Source organism: Mustela nivalis, assembly GCF_964662115.1.
Source record: "Mustela nivalis genome assembly, contig: HAP1_SCAFFOLD_495, whole genome shotgun sequence".
Taxonomy (NCBI): domain Eukaryota; kingdom Metazoa; phylum Chordata; class Mammalia; order Carnivora; family Mustelidae; genus Mustela; species Mustela nivalis.
In genome coordinates, this window is record NW_028136161.1 from 461,715 (window position 1) to 482,544 (window position 20,830).

Consider the following 20,830-nt stretch of genomic DNA (forward strand, 5'->3'; position numbering starts at 1 on the left):
TGGTGATGCATGCTCGAGATGATGGAGTACTGGCTTCTGATGGGCATTCCATCCTACTGATCCACAGCAAAGCCATGACAGGTACAGCCAATGCACTACTGGCACACCAGTACCCTTACATGCAGAAATTCAGCCCCCTTGGTTTCTCCCCAAAGTGGCTTTAGGTGATTCTGCTGTGAAGGAAAACAGGTCGACTTATTACTGGTATTGTTTGAGTCTTTTGCACTTTGTGATTACCCACCAGGTCCTTGAACATGATAGATGTTGCCTACTTGTTGTGGACTTAAAATAGGTCAGTGAGAACCTAGCTGGCCAGACTAGTCCCAGCCTCTGGGGCCAGCACCTCCTTTGCAACAAAGCCTTGAGGAAGAACCCTGAGAGTCAAAGCCCTGATGAAGGAAGAAAGAAGCTCATGTACCTCTCAGCAGATGATTCTCAGCCTCAGCAAAGGTTCCATTCTTTGTCCCTTGGATGAGATAATATGGAAGCACATTCCCAGTGGCACAGTGCTCCAGTTTCCCACAGTGGTTGCCTCTTCATTAACACAGACACTGTATTGGCTGCCCCTCTACCTTCTTTTCCATCTCCACTTCTGTACTTCCTGGAATAAGCTACTTAGACTGAAATGTTTTTCTCAGGGTCTGTCTCTCTGAGAATCCAAACAAGACAGTCCTAGAGGTCTACAAACCTTTTGAGCCCAGCAGCTAATAAGAGGGATCCCACAGCCTGCCGGAAGCCATGTTAGTATGACAATGCAGTGAACTGGAAGCACAGAGACCTAAACACTTATTCTGGAAAATTCTATTCCCCTTCTTGGCATTCACAGAGAGGTAATCCATCAAAGGCTTCCAAATTATGTTTAAAAATCTATCTATCTATCTATAGATAGACCTATTTTAGAGAGAAGATGAGCAGGGAGGAGAGACAGAGGAAGAAGGAGAAGCAGAGTCTTTGCTGAGCAGGCTGCCTGACATGGGACTTGATCCCAGGTTTCTGGTATCATGATCTGAGCCAAAGGCAGAGGCTTAACTGACTGGGCCACCCAGGTGTCCTCAAATTATCTTTTGTAAACAAAATGGAATGAGGTATACATTTTGCGGTGCATTCTCCTATAGGCCTGCTGCTAACTTTGGAACTGAAAGTCATCCTCTGTCCCCAGCAGATGAGGAAAATGAAAGGCAATGTGACTGGTCTAAGGTCCCTTCTCAGGGCATGGCCAACCCAATGGTTTTTCCCTCCCAGATTCCAACTGTGGGTTGATGCTCAGTTCACTGGAACATCTGGCTTCCTAAGCCCTTCATAAATGTCCATTATTTTTTTGGTGTGTGTTTTCCCTCTGAGGGCTGGATTGAGACCATTTTCTCTAGTTCAGAGTTTTCAAGGACACTCTCAGAAACCAGTCTCACTTTTCAGTGCAATGGTATTCCTCCTTCCATTGTATTGCCAGGTCATAGCTCTTTTTCCTCCTGAGCCTGTTTGTTCCTTGGTGCCTTTATCCCAAATCTATACCCAGCCAGCCTCACCACTCCAGAGTCCGCATGAGCCAAGTGTCAGGCCCTGTTTTTTGCTACACCCTTAGGCTGTACTGATGCCTCACTCTAATCTCCCTGAGGGTCAGGTTAAAACTTGTGTGAGCACTTGTAAAATCCTTTGGGAAATCAGTGTAGTTTGCAGCAGTGCCTCATGCCACTCCCCTCACAAGCTCCTCCAGCCCATTCTTGTGGATTTCCAAGTAACCCTGTGCACCACGCTCAGGGTGGCCACCAGCGCCTGCCTCTGTGTCGGGAGCCGGTACAGGAGGCCTACTCTAAGAGCCGTAAGGGACTGAATATGATTGGCTGTTCATTTAGGTCCACTCTGGCAGGAGGTGCATGAGCACTGCATTGTGATTGGGTAACACTGCCTATATAAAAACGCATGCGCCGAGGGTAAAAGGGGGAGGAAAAAAAAGCGATTAAAGAAGAAGGTTCGCCGCTACGTGAGTCTCCGAGTCGTTCTTGCGGGCCGAGAGCGACAGGTGGTGCTGAAACCCGGGATTCTCATCGTGAGAGACGCACGGAGTCGGCGACGATCAGGTAAAGAGTGCACCTATTTCTGTCTAGTGACAGGGAAAGTTCCTCAAGTCGAGGACGAGCGTAGAAAGCTTTCCGGGATGGGAAACGAGATGGCTGCATATAAAATGCTGGGGCCGCTAACTGACATTCTTAAAGCAAATGGGACCCCTTTGAAAAATAAGAAGGCTCGCTTATTTCTAAAAGAAGTGGGTCAAACCGCTCCGTGGTTCTTAGAGGAGGGATTGCTTAATATTCCCCAATGGGAATATCTAGGGGAGGACCTCAGGCGCGACCCGCGCACTACGCCGGGAACTCTCGCTGTTTGGTCCTTAGTGAAGGTCTGCTTACAATCATCCCGTGAACCCATATGCAAGGCGGTTCTACAGGGAGGAGAGATCTTAGAACAGGTAAAAGAGGAGTCTTGCAAAGGATCCTGGAGAGATTCCAGTTCTGAAAGTGAAAGCTCAGAAGAAACCTCAGACGAAAACGCCTGTCTGGGTGATAAGAGAAAAGTGACGGGAGGGGGTCCCTCCGATGATCAGAGAGTGGAAGAAATGAAAAGAGAGCTTGCAAAAAAGGAGGAGGAACTAAAAAAGGCTCTGGCGCAGCTCAAAATGCAGGGGGAAGTTATGGCGCAGCTGAAATTAAAAGTGAAAGAAGGAGCTATGGCGCAGTTACAAACAGAGACGGAAGTGGTAGATAACTTAGATCCTATGCCCACGCGCCCAGCCCCAACAGCGCCACCTTACGAGGGGCCTCCTCCGTATAAACCTTGCTGCGCCAAGGCCTGCTATTGTGCGAGCTGCACCGCACAGAATTGGAGAGAAGTATTAGGGCCAGAAAAAGGGTTTTTCCCCGTCATGGAAGATCAACATCAGCAAAGATATCATCAGCCCCTAGATTTTAAACTCGTAAAGCAGCTGAAGGAAGCAGTTATGTCCTATGGGCCTCAGGCTGCTTTTACGGTTTCTTTGGTTGAAACACTAGGTAGCCTTTACCTCACTCCTGAAGACTGGAGTAACTTGGCTAGAGCAGTTTTATCTGGTGGGCAATATTTAGAATGGAAGATTCAGAATCAGGACAATTGCCAGGACACGGCGCGAAGAAATGCAGCAGCAGGTAACCCACAGTGGAACCTAGACATGTTAACAGGTGCGGGACAATATTTTGGGTCACAGGCACAAAGTAATTATCCGCCAGGGGTATATCACCAGATAGCAACCGCAGCTTTGAGGGCATGGAAGACGTTAAGGGGTGCTGGAGATTTGCAAGGACAGTTATCCAAAGTGCTACAAGAACCGAATGAGCCCTATGCAGATTTTGTGGACAGGTTGATACAAACAGCTGGTAGGATGTTTGGGGACGTAGACCAGGCTATGCCCCTAGTTAAACAATTGGCTTTTGAAAATGCCAACAAATGGTGCCGAGAAGCCATTAGACCCTGGAAAGCGAAAGACTTGTCAGCGTATATCAAGGTCTGCAGGGATATCACAGGACCTCTAGTTCAGGGCCAGGTCATGGCTGCTGCTTTTGCACAAGCGTTGCAAGGTGCAAATGGGGCTAGGACCAAAGGGTGTTTCTTATGTGGGCAAGAAGGTCATATGAAAAAGGACTGCCCACAGCGCAACAGCCAGGCACGAGGAGGAAGACAGAGTCAACCAGTCCAATTTGTGAAGGTGGAAGAGGCGCATCCAAATAAAGGTTATGGAGGACCGAAACCACAGCTATGCCCCAGATGTAGAAAGGGGAATCACTGGGCTAGCGATTGCCGCTCAGTCACTGATATGGACGGAAATCGGCTGCCACCAAATAATTGGGGGAGTTCAAAAAACGGGAAGCAGGGCCTTTCCCCCCGGGGCCCGAACGAAATGTACGGGGCGGTCATGGCGCTGCCGCAGAAGGCGAGACAGATGTTTCCCCCTACGGACCCAGAAGAGCCACCACAGGCTCAGCAGGACTTGACCTGCGTGCCACCACCCGAATGGTCTTAACCCCTGAAATGGGTGTGCAGGCGGTGCCCTCGGATTTCCATGGGGGCCCGCCAGAGGGTACTGTGGGATTACTTCTGGGTAGAAGTTCCACCACTCTTAGAGGTCTCGTTATCCACCCAGGGGTTATTGACCCAGATTTTTCAGGGGAAGTAAAAATGTTAGTTTCCTCTCCAAGAGGCATCACCATTATCAACCCTGGGGATAGGATTGCTCAACTCCTAATCCTGCCCAGCCACCATGACAGATATAAGTCTACAGGAAGGTTGCGAGATGGAGGGCTTGGATCAACAGGAAATGACTTGATGTGTCTGACTATGGATATGAGCAACAGGCCCATGACAGTCTTAAAAATAAGAGGAAAACCCTTCTGGGGGCTGTTAGATACAGGGGCAGACAAAAGTATTATAAATTTAGCTGATTGGCCAAAGCAATGGCCCCTTGTCAAGGCCAATCAAACATTAAGAGGACTAGGAATTGCTCACAGCCCAGATGTCAGCGCAGCATCTTTAGATTGGGAAGATGATGAGGGTCATAAAGGAGTCTTTCAGCCATATGTTTGTTCTCTCCCTGTAACCCTTTGGGGACGAGATGTGTTAGAGCAAATGAATATAGTATTAACTACTGAGAATCATTATAGTGAAAATGCAAGAAACATGATGAAAGCCATGGGATATGTTCCAGGCCAAGGTCTCGGGCCCAAGGGGCAAGGGACCCCTAACCCAACACCCATGGGAGGTCAGGGTTTTCCCCAGCGGCCACTGAGGCAATAAAAATAGATTGGAAGGAAAGTACTCCACGGTGGGTGCCTCAGTGGCCGTTAACTACAGAAAAACTGAGGGCTGCTAGACAATTAGTTAGAGAGCAAGTTGAGGCAGGGCATTTACGTGAATCAAGATCCCCATGGAACACCCCTATATTTGTGGTAAAGAAAAAGTCAGGAAAATGGAGATTATTACATGATCTGAGACAGATAAATGATCAGATGCAAATAATGGGGCCTGTTCAGCTGGGCCTCCCCGTTGTTACTGCCCTGCCCAGAGATTGGCCTTCTATTGTTATAGATATTAAAGATTGCTTTTTCTCTATCCCGATCCATCCGGACGACATGAAGAGGTTTGCTTTTACCTTGCCAGCTGTTAATCATTCCGAGCCTGACCAACGGTATGAATGGACAGTGCTCCCTCAGGGTATGGCTAATAGTCCCACTATGTGTCAGCTCTATGTGGGCAAGGCTCTTTTGCCAGTACGGAATAAGTTCTCAGATGTTTGCTGCTACCATTATATGGATGATATCCTAATCTGTCATAGCAATACATCGGTTCTCACCTCAGCATTCACCTTTCTGCAGCAACAGTTAGCGATGTGGGGGCTAATTGTTGCTTCTGAGAAAATACAAACAGCAAATTTAAAGGACTATCTGGGCCTACAACTCACTGACTCCACAGTAAAGCCGCAAAAGGTTCAAATTCGCAGAGATCATTTAAAGACCTTAAATGATTTCCAAAAACTCCTGGGGGATATCAATTGGATTCGTCCCTATCTGAAACTGACAAATGCAGAATTAAAACCATTATTTGATATTTTGCCAGGAGACTCCAAATTGGACTCTCCACGGGCGCTCACGCCCAAGGCTATAAAGGCACTACAATTGGTTGAGGAAAGATTGGCTTCGACTACAGCAGATAGGTGCGATCTAGACAAACCAATTTATGCCGTTGTTGTACCATCCCCAGGTTCGCCCACAGGAGTACTATGGCAAGGTGGGCCTCTTCAGTGGGTGTATTTACATAATAGTCTTGCCCGAATCATCACCCCTTATCCCATTGCTGTGGCAATAACGGCAGGCAAAGTTACCAAGACTGGCATACGAGTTCTCGGGAAGCTACCCGACTCATGCATAGTCCCCTATGACAAGAGCCAGCTATCCACCCTTGTGAACACTATAGATGAGTGGTCCATCCTGGCGACATCCTATCCCATATCATTTGACAATCATTATCCATCACATCCATTGATTGAGTTCTGTAAAGATACACATCTTATCTGGCCAAAAATTTGCAAATCAGAGCCCTTGGCCAATGCCATCACTATATTCACTGATGCCAGTAAGAAAGGAACAGGCGCTTATGTGGTTGAGGGAAAAGTCATAACAGCGGTAGTACCAGGTGAATCGGCACAGCGAACAGAACTATTAATCATTATGCTGGTTCTACAAAGGTTTCACAATCAAAACATCAATATATATTCAGATAGTAAGTATGCAGTACTAGCCGTTAGGCAGATAGAGACAGCAATTTTTTCAGCAAGCCAATCACCTATCGCCTCCCTACTAAAAAACCTCCAAGAAACGGTGCTGGCAAGGCCAGCCCCCTTTTATATTGGGCATGTAAGGGCTCATTCTGAGCTACCTGGACCAGTAGCATCTGGAAATAGAATAGCTGATAATAATGCAAGGTTTGAATTCTGTGGAGCAATAGAAGAAGCAAAAGATTATCACAGGAAATGGCATGTGAATTCATTAACGCTAAAAACAAGATTCAATATATCAAGAGCAGAGGCCCGTGACATTGTAATAAGCTGTGGCAACTGTTGTGTTCATCTTCCGATGCCTTCCTTGGGTGTAAACCCTAAAGGCCTCATGCCCAACCATCTTTGGCAAATGGATGTAACTCATGTGCCCTCGTTTGGTCAACAACAATACTTACACCTTACCATTGATACTTGCTCCGGAATCATCATGGCTACCCCTTTAAGGGGTGAAAATGTAAAAAATGTAATGAGCCACTGCCTACGCAGCTTTGCGTGCTGGGGAATACCTAAAAGTCTGAAAACAGATAATGCCCCGGCCTATACCTCAAATACCTTTAAAAATTTTCTAGCATGCTATAATATCCAACACAGCACTGGCATACCATATAATCCCCTAGGTCAAGGAATTGTAGAACGAGCACACCTAACATGGAAAACTACCCTACAAAAAATTAAAAAAGGGGGAATAGGGGAGAGCTACTCAACACCTAATGACCTCACAAACCTTGTAAATTTTATTTTAAATTTTTTAACGCTAGATCAAGATGGTCTCTCTGCAGCAGAGCGACACTGGGGGCAACAAAAGCATACGCAAGCAATGGTAAAATGGAAAGATATACTTACGGGCCTATGGAAAGGCCCAGACCCGGTGCTTCGATGGCACCGAGGATCTCTTTGTGTTTTCCCACAGGATGCGCCATCACCCATCTGGGTGCCAGAGAGGCTCACGAGATTGGTGGCCATGGAGCCCATGGATCCTGTGGATGACATCATCTAGTCTCTCTTGTGAACCCCGACAACCTGCCGGTGCTGCTTCGACATAAACAAGACTTTGTAATAACAGCAGCCATTATTGCAGCTATCGCATCTGCCGCCGCTGCTACTGCTGCCGCGGTAGCGTTGACAACCTCGGTACAGACAGCCGCCATGCTCAACAACGTCACAGGAATGGTCGCTGAAGCATTGGCTACGCAAGAACAAATTAACGGACATTTGCATGCTGGGATCCTTATTGTAAATCAAAGGGTTGATCTTGTACAGGAACAACTTGATATCCTAGAGTCAATTGTGTCAATTAGGATGCATACATAATATGGCCGGACTTTGTATCACCCCTATAGCTCATAACAACTTATCCTTAGCAACTAACCTCTCTAGACAATTGGGAAATATGCTTAATGGTACCTGGAATCGTCAATTTAAAAATTTAACTAGGTAATTACGAGCTCAAATTATATCCATATATTCTACCAAAGTAACTATTGCACCTGTTAGTGAGTGGAAAAAATGTTACAGCAATCTGTTTCGTTCCTCAAACAGTGGGCCGGACTTGGTGCCATGGCTGTTCTCTTAATCACAGCTAACATACTAATGTTACGTTGGGTGTGTGGCTGTGTCCGTCGCAATCAATGACAATAACACCTCATGGTTCAAGCCATGATGGCTCTTGAAGCTGGTACCTCCCCCCAGATATGGCTAAGCATGCTAGATCGGTAGTCAAAGACGGGTAAGACTGATCCCACACCATAGCAACCTAAGACAGGGGCTCTTCGACCAGGGAGAGTACCCGATGACGGGTAAGCATGTGTGCTGAGGATTGGCAACCTAAGACAGGCACGATCTCAGCCATTATAAATAAATAAAAAAGGGGGAGATGTCGGGAGCCGGTACAGGAGGCCTACTCTAAGAGCCGTAAGGGACTGAATATGATTGGCTGTTCATTTAGGTCCACTCTGGCAGGAGGTGCATGAGCACTGCATTGTGATTGGGTAACACTGCCTATATAAAAACGCATGTGCCGAGGGTAAAAGGGGGAGGAAAAAAAAGCGATTAAAGAAGAAGGTTCGCCGCTACGTGAGTCTCCGAGTCGTTCTTGTGGGCCGAGAGCGACACCTCTGCCCACATGTCAGGGCTGACTCAGGAACTCAGGCTCCCACCATACGCATTTTCAGTTTCAGCCATCGCCTGGGTGGCTCAGTGGGTTAAAGCCTCTGCCTCCGGCCCAGGTCATGATTCCAGGGTCCTGGGATCGAGCCCTGCATCGGGCTCTCTGATCAGTGCAAAGCCTGCTTCTCTCTCTCTGCCTGCCTGCCTGTCTGCCTACTTGTGTTCTCTGTCAAGTAAATAAATAAAATCTTTAAAAAAAATAAAAATAAAAATAAAGGAGTTTGTGCTCTGCACACATCACAGAGATCCAGGAAGAAAGAAGAAAGGGAAGCCACTGGCCTAATGAAACCCATACACTATTGACGCCTTCCATCCTGACTCAACCTACTGAGGAAGAGAATGTGAGGAGACCCCTGCAGGTGTGGACAAAGCCCTGTCCTTTCTGTTCATTTTCCTGGCATTCAAAATGCCTCTTTGTTGCTGTCAAACTGGTGCTGATAAATCACTATTTTGTGCTGAAAGCGGTGAACATTTTTGGATTGGACCACTGACACCTTGTTTCTCCATGTGGTCCATGAACAAGTGGTTTTGGCATACAGAAAACGAAGGAATACAGATGTTGTGAAAAGAAGGGCCATATGTACCCCAAGGTTCATAGTAGCAATGTCCACAATAGCCAAACTGTGGAAAGAGCCAAGATGCCCTTCAACAGAGGATGGATAAAGCAGCTTTGGTCCATATATACAATGGAATATTACTCAGCCATCAGAAAGGATGAATACCTAACTTTTGCATCAACATGGATGGAACTGGAGGAAATGGTGCTGAGTGAAATAAGTCAAGCAGAGAAAGTCAATTAGCATATGGTTTCACACGTGGAACCCAAGGATTAACATGGAGGACATTGGAGGAAGGAAAGGAACAGTGAATTGGGGGAAATCTGAGTGGGAGATGAACCAAGAGAGACTGTGGACTCTCAGAAACAAGCTGAAGGTTTTGGAGGGGAGCTGTGTGGGCCTGGTGGGGGTTATTAAGGAGGGTACATATTGCATGGAGCACTTGTTATTGTACATAAAACAATCTTGGAACACTGCAACAGAAACTAATGATACATTTAATGGTGACTATCATTACACAATAATGAAAAATCAAGGGATATGTTCAAGAAATCTGAGCATCCACCTCCATGTTCAAAGACAATTATCTCTTCTCTTTCTTCTCCTCCTCCTCCTCCTTCTTCTTCTTCTGTTTCTTCTTCATCAAACATTAATTACAACAGGCAAGACACTGTAAACAACCATGCCTATTAGTGTTGACAGGGTAAAGAGGAGTTTAAATCTATATTAGGATATTATTTATTCATAGGAAAGGAAATCATGACAAATGTGATGAAACCTGGACTTTTAAGCCATGTGAAAATAAGTGAGAGGAAGTCCAAAAGCTAAGTGTATGCAGGAATAGAGATATAGAAAGATACTACAAAAAAGATATATTTTCCCCTTTTATGTGGAATCTGAAACCAAGAAGAGAAAAGGAGAAAAGCAAACTCAGCAAAAGCCTTCAGATTGAAGGAGCCAGAAGCAGAGGGCAGAGGGTGGGGCAGGGATTGAGTGAATCATGGAGAGCTACAAACTTCCAGTTGTAAGAGAAAGATATAAGAGGGATGTCATGTACAACCTTATGACTACAGTTCATACTGCTCTATGGTGTGTTTGAGAGGTGTTAAGAGAGGCCATCTGGAGAGATCTCATCACACAAAGAAGAACATTTCCTTTCTTTGCTCTTTCTTTTCTCTTTGTATCTCTAAGAGGTGATGGTGGTCAACTTATTCTGGTCATCCTTTTAGGGCCTAGGAAAATTAAATCATTGTGTTGTGGTGCTCGCTTCGGCAGCACATATACTAAATCATTGTGTTGTGTAGCTGAAATGGTGCTCAGTGTCAATTCCTTCAATACAACTGGAGCCAAGGATATTTTACCATTCATAATGAACCTCATGAAAGTTGACTTGGCAAAGGAATGACAGGTAAACCAAACTGAAAACAGCAGAACCTAAAGTCGGTAGGTTATGATAGGCATAGTAACATCCAGGCCACGTGCATCAACACTGGGTTCTGAGTTGAAAAATCAGTGAAGAAACTTGAAGATGGCGGAGAAGTAGCAAGCTGAGACTGCTTCAGCTAGCCGGAGATCAGCTAGATAGCTTATCTAAAGATTGCAAACACCTGAAAATCCATCGGCAGACCGAAGAGAAGAAGAACAGCAATTCTGGAAACAGAAAAACAACCGCTTTCTGAAAGGTAGGACCGGCGGAGAAGTGAATCCAAAGCGACGGGAAGATAGACCCCAGGGGGAGGGGCCGGCTCCCGGCAAGCGGCGGAGCAACCGCGAACAAAATCAGGACTTTTAAAAGTCTGTTCCGCTGAGGGACATCGCTCCAGAGGCTAAACCGGGGCGAAGCCCACGCGGGGTCAGCGTGGCCTCAGGTCCCGCAGGGTCACAGAAGGATCGGGGGTGTCTGAGTGTCGCAGAGCTTGCGGGTATTGGAACGGGAAAGCTGGCTACAGAAACAGAGCCGACAGTAAGCTCACAGCTCGGTGTTACCTTGAACCGATCGCAGGCTCGGTGAGCTCGGAGCGCGGCCGGAGGTCAGGCAGACAGGAATAACTGGGCGCTGTTCTCTGAGGGCGCACTGAGGAGTGGGGCCCTGGGCTCTCGGCTCCTCCGGGCCGGAGACCAGGAGGCCGCCATTTGTGTTCCCGTCCTCCGGAACTCTACGGAAAGCGCTCAGGGAACAAAAGCTCCTGAAAGCAAACCCGAGCGGATTACTCACCCCGGCCCCGGGTAAGGGAGGTGTAATTCCGCCTGGGGCAAAGACACTTGAGAATCACTACAACAGGCCCCTCCCCCAGAAGATCAACAAGAAATCCAGCCGAGACCAAGTTCACCTACCAAGGAGTGCGGTTTCAATACCAAGGAGAGCAGCAGAATTCCAGAGGAGGAGAAAGCCAAGCACGGAACTCATGGCTTTTTTCCTGTGATTTTTTCTTTAGTCTTGCAGTTAATTTAATTTTTTCTTTTTCATTTTTTTTTTTTCTTTTTCTTCTCGCCTTCGGGTAAAAAAAATTTTTTTTTTAACTGTTACTTTTTTTTTTTTAACGATTTTTTACTAGTTTATCTAATATATATATTTTTTCTTTTTTACATTTTTCTCAGGTGTTTTCTTTTTTTAAAAAAAATTTTTTTTCTTTTCTTTTTTTTTTCTTTCTTTCTTTTTGAACCTCTTTTTATCCCCTTTCTCCCCACTCACGATTTTGGATCTCTTCTAATTTAGTTAAAGCATATTTTTCTGGGGTTGTTGCCACCCTTTTAGTATTTTACTTGCCCCTTCATTTACTCTTATCTGGCCAAAATGACAAGACGTAAAAATTCAACGCAAAAAAAAGAACAAGAGGCAGTACCGAAGGCTAGGGACCTAATCAATACAGACATCGGTAATATGTCAGATCTAGAGTTCAGAATGACAATTCTCAAGGTTCTAGCCGGGCTCGAAAAAGGCATGGAAGATATTAGAGAAACCCTCTCGAGAGATATAAAAGCCCTTTCTGGAGAAATAAAAGAACTAAAATCTAACCAAGTTGAAATCAAAAAAGCTATTAATGAGGTGCAATCAAAAATGGAGGCTCTAACTGCTAGGATAAATGAGGCAGAAGAAAGAATTAGTGATATAGAAGACCAAATGACAGAGAATAAAGAAGCTGAGTAAAAGAGGGACAAACAGCTACTGGACCACGAGGGGAGAATCCGAGAGATAAGTGACACCATAAGATGAAACAACATTAGAATAATTGGGATTCCAGAAGAAGAAGAAAGAGAGAGGGGAGCAGAAGGTATACTGGAGAGAATTATTGGGGAGAATTTCCCCAATATGGCAAAGGGAACGAGCATCAAAATTCAGGAGGTTCAGAGAACACCCCTCAAAATCAATAAGAATAGGCCCACACCCCGTCACCTAATAGTAAAATTTACAAGTCTCAGTGACAAAGAGAAAATCCTGAAAGCAGCCCGGGAAAAGAAGTCTGTAACATACAATGGTAAAAATATTAGATTGGCAGCTGACTTATCCACAGAGACCTGGCAGGCCAGAAAGAGCTGGCATGATATTTTTAGAGCACTAAACGAGAAAAACATGCAGCCCAGAATACTATATCCAGCTAGGCTATCATTGAAAATAGAAGGAGAGATTAAAAGCTTCCAGGACAAACAACAACTGAAAGAATTTGCAAATACCAAACCATATCTACAGGAAATATTGAAAGGGGTCCTCTAAGCAAAGAGAGAGCCTACAAGTGGTAGATCAGAAAGGAACAGAGACCATATACAATAAGTCACCTTACAGGCAATACAATGGCACTAAATTCATATCTCTCAATAGTTACCCTGAATGTGAATGGGCTAAATGCCCCTGTCAAAAGACACAGGGTATCAGAATGGATAAAAAAACAAAACCCATCTATATGTTGCCTCCAAGAAACTCATTTTAAGCCCGAAGACACCTCCAGATTTAAAGTGAGGGGGTGGAAAAGAATTTACCATGCTAATGGACATCAGAAGAAAGCAGGAGTGGCAATCCTTATATCAGATCAATTAGATTTTAAGCCAAAGACTATAATAAGAGATGAGGAAGGACACTATATCATACTCAAAGGGTCTGTCCAACAAGAAGATTTAACAATTTTAAATATCTATGCCCCCAACGTGGGAGCAGCCAACTATATAAAACAATTAATAATAAAATCAAAGAAACACATAAACAACAATACAATAATAGTAGGGGACTTTAACACTCCCTTCACTGAAATGGACAGGTCATCCAAGCAAAAGATCAGCAAGGAAATAAAGGCCTTAAACGACACACTGGACCAGATGGACATCACAGATATATTCAGAACATTTCATCCCAAAGCAACAGAATACACATTCTTCTCTAGTGCACATGGAACATTCTCCAGAAGAGATCACATCCTCGGTCCTAAATCAGGACTCAACCGGTATCAAAAGATTGGGATCATTCCCTGCATATTTTCAGACCACAATGCTCTAAAGCTAGAACTCAACCACAAAAGGAAGTTTGGAAAGAACCCAAATACATGGAGACTAAACAGTATCCTTCTAAAGAATGAATGGGTCAACCGGGAAATTAAAGAATTATTGAAAAAAATCATGGAAACAAATGATAATGAAAATACAACGGTTCAAAATCTGTGGGACACAACAAAGGCAGTCCTGAGAGGAAAATATATAGCGGTACAAGCCTTTCTCAAGAAACAAGAAAGGTCTCAGGTACACAACCTAACCCTACACCTAAAGGAGCTGGAGAAAGAACAAGAAAGAAACCCTAAGCCCAGCAGGAGAAGAGAAATCATAAAGATCAGAGCAGAAATCAATGAAATAGAAACCAAAAAAACAATAGAACAAATCAACGAAAGTAGGAGCTGGTTCTTTGAAAGAATTAATAAAATTGATAAACCCCTGGCCCGACTTATCAAAAAGAAAAGAGAAAGGACCCAAATAAATAAAATCATGAATGAAAGAGAGATCACAACTAACACCAAAGAAATACAAACTATTATAAGAACATACTATGAGCAACTCTACGGCAATAAATTTGACAATCTGGAAGAAATGGATGCATTCCTAGAAACATATAAACTACCACAACTGAACCAGGAAGAAAAAGAAAGCCTGAACAGACCCATAACCAGTAAGGAGATTGAAACAGTCATTAAAAATCTCCAAACAAACAAAAGCCCAGGGCCAGATGGCTTCCCGGGGGAATTCTACCAAACATTTAAAGAAGAACTAATTCCTATTCTCCTGAAACTGTTCCAAAAAATAGAAATGGAAGGAAAACTTCCAAACTCATTTTATGAGGCCAGCATCACCTTGATCCCAAAACCAGACAAGGATCCCATCAAAAAAGAGAGCTATGGACCGATATCCTTGATGAACACAGATGCGAAAATACTCAACAAAATACTAGCCAATAGGATTCAACAGTACATTAAAAAGATTATTCACCACGACCAAGTGGGATTTATTCCAGGGCTGCAAGGTTGGTTCAACATCCGCAAATCAGTCAATGTGATACAACACATCAATAAAAGAAAGAACAAGAACCATATGATACTTTCAATAGATGCTGAAAAAGCATTTGACAAAGTACAGCATCCCTTCCTGATCAAAACTCTTCAAAGTGTAGGGATAGAGGGCACATACCTCAATATCATCAAAGCCATCTATGAAAAACCCACCGCAAATATCATTCTCAATGGAGAAAAACTGAAAGCTTTTCCACTAAGGTCAGGAACACGGCAGGGATGTCCATTATCACCACTGCTATTCAACATAGTACTAGAGGTCCTAGCCTCAGCAATCAGACAACAAAAGGAAATTAAAGGCATCCAAATCGGCAAAGAAGAAGTCAAATTATCACTCTTCGCAGATGATATGATACTATATGTGGAAAACCCAAAAGACTCCACTCCAAAACTGCTAGAACTTATACAGGAATTCAGTAAAGTGTCAGGATATAAAATCAATGCACAGAAATCAGTTGCATTTCTCTACACCAACAGCAAGACAGAAGAAAGAGATATTAAGGAGTCAATCCCATTTACAATTGCATCCAAAACCATAAGATACCTAGGAATAAACCTAACCAAAGAGACACAGAATCTATACTCAGAAAACTATAAAGTACTCATTAAAGAAATTGAGGAAGACACAAAGAAATGGAAAAATGTTCCATGCTCCTGGATTGGAAGAATAAATATTGTGAAAATGTCTATGCTACCTAAAGCAATCTACACATTTAATGCAATTCCTATCAAAGTACCATCCATCTTTTTCAAAGAAATGGAACAAATAATGCTAAAATTTATATGGAACCAGAAAAGACCTCGAATAGCCAAAGGGATATTGAAAAAGAAAGCCAACGTTGGTGGCATCACAATTCCGGACTTCAAGCTCTATTACAAAGCTGTCATCATCAAGACAGCATGGTACTGGCACAAAAACAGACACATAGATCAATGGAACAGAATAGAGAGCCCAGAAATAGACCCTCAAATCTATGGTCAACTAATCTTCGACAAAGCAGGAAAGAATGTCCAATGGACAAAAGACAGCCTCTTCAATAAATGGTGCTGGGAAAATTGGACAGCCATATGTAGAAAAATGAAATTGGACCCTTTCCTTACACCACAGACAAAAATAGACTCAAAATGGATGAAGGACCTCAATGTGCGAAAGGAATCCATCAAAATCCTTGAGGAGAATACAGGCAGCAGCCTCTTCGACCTCTGCCGCAGCAACATCTTCCTAGGAACAACGCAAAAGGCAAGGGAAGCAAGGGAAAAAATGAACTATTGGGATTTCATCAAGATCAAAAGCTTTTGCACAGCAAAGGAAACAGTTAACAAAATCAAAATACAACTGACAGAATGGGAGAAGATATTTGCAAACGACATATCAGATAAAGGACTAGTGTCCAGAATCTATAAAGAACTTAGCAAACTCAACACCCAAAGAACAAATAATCCAATCAAGAAATGGGCAGAGGACATGAACAGACATTTCTGCAAAGAAGACATCCAGATGGCCAACAGACACATGAAAAAGTGCTCCATATCACTCGGCATCAGGGAAATACAAATCAAAACCACAATGAGATATCACCTCACACCAGTCAGAATGGCTAAAATCAACAAGTCAGGAAATGACAGATGCTGGCGAGGATGTGGAGAAAGGGGAACCCTCCTACACTGTTGGTGGGAATGCAAGCTGGTGCAGCCACTCTGGAAAACAGCATGGAGGTTCCTCAGAATGTTGAAAATAGAACTGCCCTATGACCCAGCAATTGCACTATTGGGTATTTACCCTAAAGATACAAATGTAGTGATCCAAAGGGGCACATGCACCCGAATGTTGATAGCAGCAATGTCCACAATAGCCAAACTATGGAAAGAACCTAGATGTCCATCCACAGATGAATGGATCAAGAAGATGTGGTATATATACACAATGGAATACTATGCAGCCATCAAAAGAAATGAAGTCTTGCCATTTGCGACAACATGGATGGAACTAGAGCGTATCATGCTTAGCGAAATAAGTCAAGCAGAGAAAGACAACTATCATATGATCTCCCTGATATGAGGAAGTGGTGATGCAACATGGAGGCTTAAGTGGGTAGGAGAAGAATAAATGAAACAAGATGGGATTGGGAGGGAGACAAACCATAAGTGACTCTTAATCTCACAAAACAAACTGAGGGTTGCTGGGGGGAGGGGGTTTGGGAGAAGGGGGTGGGATTATGGACATTGGGGAGGGTATGTGCTTTGGTGAGTGCTGTGAAGTGTGTAAACCTGGTGATTCACAGACCTGTACCCCTGGGGATAAAAATATATGTTTATAAAAAATAAAAAGTTAAAACATGAAAAAAAAAAAACAAAAAAAAAACAAACTAAACTTGACTAAATTCTCACATTGTATATAAAAATTAACTCAAAATGGATCATAAATTTATGTAATTATTATTTAAAAAATATATTTAAATATAAGCAGAAAACCATAAAAATTTTAGACAAACAGAAAATCAACAGGTTTTAAGATAGACATCACATCAAATGCATAACTCATGGGGTGCTTGGATGGCTCAGTGGGTTAAGCCTCTGCTTTTGGGATCAGGTCCTGGTCTCAGGATCCTGGGATCGAGCCCCACATAGGCCTCTCTGCTCAGCGGGGATCCTGCTTCCCCCCATCTCTCTGCCTGACTATCTGCCCTACCTGTGATCTCTCTCTCTCTCTCTCTCTCTCGATCAAATAAATACATAAAATCTTAAAAAAAAAAGCATAAAAAAAAATCAGTGAATGAAAATTCAAGTGGATGAAGTAGAATGTTCAATTTGGGTTTTGTTTAAAAACATGATCAAGGAATAAAATGTCTCAAGACATTAACTCTGAAAATTACCTTCTCGCATAAAGTTGTCCTGTTTGGGGCAAGTCTGATTTTAAACCTTGAAAAAGGCACAGAAGGACAACATTTTGTTTGCTCCATGTTGTCTCAAGGAAAATGGCTGAAGTCAAATGGCTGAGATAGGACCTACCTGGAAGGGTATAAATGCTCAGATGAAATGGTCCTGTGTTCATTTCACCATCTTAGCAAATTACACTTTCCAGTGTAATTTATTGTTAGGTCATGAAGTCCATGAAGTTCAAGGAGTACATTCTAAATGTCGTGAAAGCAGTAATATCTTTGTCTAAGCTCCCTGGAACTCACCTTCCCATTTCCTTGCATCTTGTCCATCTAAAGCTCTTTAGCATGACTCAGACTCTTCCCATGAGCGCTTCCTTCCAGCCCTTGGCAAACACCATTCTACTTTCTGTCCTTAGGAATCTACGTTAGGTAGGTCCTAAGAGTGGAGTCAAAGTTGGTATTTTCATGAATACTCCTTTCACTTAGCATACTATCCTCAACATTCGCCCATATGGTGGGGCATGTCAATGTTTTGTTCCTCTTTACAGAATGAATACTATCCCAACGACTGCATATACATCTTTTCCTCCCTGGACAGATACTTGGATTGTGTTCATGGATTAGCTTTTAGGAACAACGTTGGCATGAAAAGGTGTGCTCAGATAAATCGTCAAGACTATCCTGTCCATTAATTTGGTTATCTACTGCAGAAGTGCAATGACTAAAACACATGGCACTTTCAAAGTTGATTTTTATGAAGGACTGCCTTACTAATACCAAAACAATGCCATTAAATATTCCTATCACACATAAAAAACATGGTTCTCTTCTCTGCATCTTGGCCAACACTTGAACTTTTCGAGTATTCTAAGTATTCCCCCAGCCAGTATCCATGGCGAGTCAACTTCATGGCTATGAAATGGTATGTCATTGCTTGTTATAATTAGGATTTCCTGAAATATTATTGCTGGGAAGTATCCTTTCCATTTCCTTCCATTTGTATAGCTTTAAGATTTTATTAATTTATTTAACAGAGAGCGATCACAAGTAGACAGAGAGGCAGGCAGAGAGAGAGAAGGAAGCAGGCTCCCTGCTGAGCAGAGAACCCGATGCGGGACTCGTTCCCAGGACCCTGAGATCATGACAGGAGCCGAAGGCAGTGGCTTAACCCACTGAGCCACCCAGGCGCCCTCACACAAACATTTTATTTATTTATTTGTTGGTCTGTTTATTTATTTATTTTGGTCTTGTTGAGTTTCTGGGATCTCTAGATATTGTGGGTATTGAGAACCTGTCAGACCCATGGTTTGCAATCATGATCTCCCGACTTCTGGACTGTGCTTTCCCTTGGTTGATAACGTCATTCAAGTAACAAAGATTTTAAGTATCCTGAATGTCCAGTATGTGAGTTTCCTTTTCTTTTCATTCCTGTGCCTTGCAGGTCGTATCCATGAAATCATTGCGCAATCCTGTTTTGTGAAGATGAGGAAGATGTATGCTGCGGCGCTCGGAATTCAGAGATGAAACAGGATCGCTGGTGGAGGCAGGCAGCAGCAGGAACTGGAGACGCACAGGCCTGATGCTGGGGTCCTGACCAGATGGGATGGCACGATGATAGGAATAGGTACGGTGGGAGAGCAGGAGCCGTGTACTGGAAATGGTACCCTGCCCATTTGGGGCACCACTATGTGTGGTGATGGCAGCAGTGAGACATAGGACTGGACATGTCCCCAAGCTCAGCCCTTCTTCAAAGGGAGCCTTTTATTGCACCCTGTTCCAGTCCTGTTTGAAGGGTTTTTTAATCCGACGAGGGACATAGACTTCTTCCACGACAAAGGGTGATGATAGTGGTGTGGTGACACCTGTCTCTGAGGAACTTCTCATCCCTCTATCGTGAGCCACTGTGACAGGTGAGCCACTGTCTGGAGTCAGCCGCCAGGAAGGGGTTCGAATGCCTCAAGGACACTGGGAACAACCTCCAAGAGGGACCAGTCTGTCATTGCCATGCTGAGCTGAATTCAGGTAAGACCTTTGTACCCTTGTTGTGTGTTCCCAGTTCATGGTCACATAGTTCTGCAGGTTCTTCTATGGGAGAGAGGGCAGGGCCGTGTCTGAAGGGGAGCTGGAGAGCTCTGGCACGTCCACGACTGAGATGGAGACTCTGCCCCTAGTCATCCCACAAGTGAACAAAGAATGGACGTCATGCAGCATCCACCTTCCAGCCACTACTATTCATGCCACCTTTCTGGAAAACTTGTAGTGAGGCCCTTGGAAAGGATGGAGGGTGCGCACCTGTAGTCACTCCTGTGGCACATAGGGATATTACCTCCCCTTCCAGTTTCCCCCAACTCCCTTCTCCTCTCTAACTCCCCATGTGCTCCATGCTATTTATTAAGGTCCTCTGCTTGTTTCTTAGGGAAGAGCCTCGCATCGTTTTTCTCCCTCTCTGGTGGCTTCCCATTCAGTTTTCCCTCCCTTCCCCTGTGATTATCAAATGGCTTCATGCATAGGTGGAACTTAAGACCCAGGGCAGGGGATCCCAGTGGGCTTTCCTTCAGTGAGGTTATTGTGTTCCTTTCCATGTTTGGCCGCATTTTGCTTTTCCTGGGAACTGACCCATTCCAGTGATATGTGTCCATTGTGTGTGGGGGGATGGGGGTTCTTCATTCTTGCTCAGGGAGTTGGGATCCTGAAGCTGGTGTCAGGAGAACCTCGTCTGTGTTCCTGTTCCACTGGTGCCCTTGTGGGGCCTCCCTTTCCTTCTCTGATAGACGATGAGAGATCGAGTTGTGCAATGTTTTCCAGAAGGCCCTCTAGCTCCAGTCTTCCAGGGGCTAGAGATAGCCAGCTTTGGTTTAGTCCACCAAACACGGGTTAGCAATATTTCCTTCAACTACTTCATGAAGACACACCACCAAGTAGAATGGAAATACCAGAGGAGTGTAGCTCCAAGGGGACGTGGGTGAAATGCTTTTACGATAGCCAATATCATAGGAAGCTGTGTTTTTTCTGTGATCACAGAGGTGGGCACTGGCCTTTCCATATCAACAGATGTCACTTTTGTCTTTGGGCTCTTTCACTGATCTTTAATGTGCATTCACGTACAGCCTGAGGAGACCTGATTGGGAAACTCTCAGAGCATAATCTCATCTCGATCTCCTAATACCCACTTTTGAAAGACAATTTTGAAAATACAGTCTAATGGATGTACAGTATTTTCGTTGTTTCAGTTGAAGAGTAGGGATTCAGGAGTTCTGTATGTGACTCCGTGCTCAGCACAGTAAGTGTCTTCTTAATCCCCACCCCCTCTTCCACCCATCCGCCCACCTG

General features: G+C 44.1%; 1 protein-coding gene across 2 annotated transcripts in view; it reads left to right on the top strand.

Moving 5' to 3' along the window:
- Positions 1 to 20,830, top strand: part of LOC309857203 (ral guanine nucleotide dissociation stimulator-like) — a 211,573-nt gene that overhangs the window by 182,645 nt on the left and 8,098 nt on the right. For both annotated transcript variants that reach the window (XR_014307537.1, XR_014307538.1), the window contains one exon: positions 18,942 to 19,522. The gene's annotated coding sequence lies outside the window, so the exon portion shown is untranslated. The remainder of the gene's footprint in view (positions 1 to 18,941; positions 19,523 to 20,830) is intronic.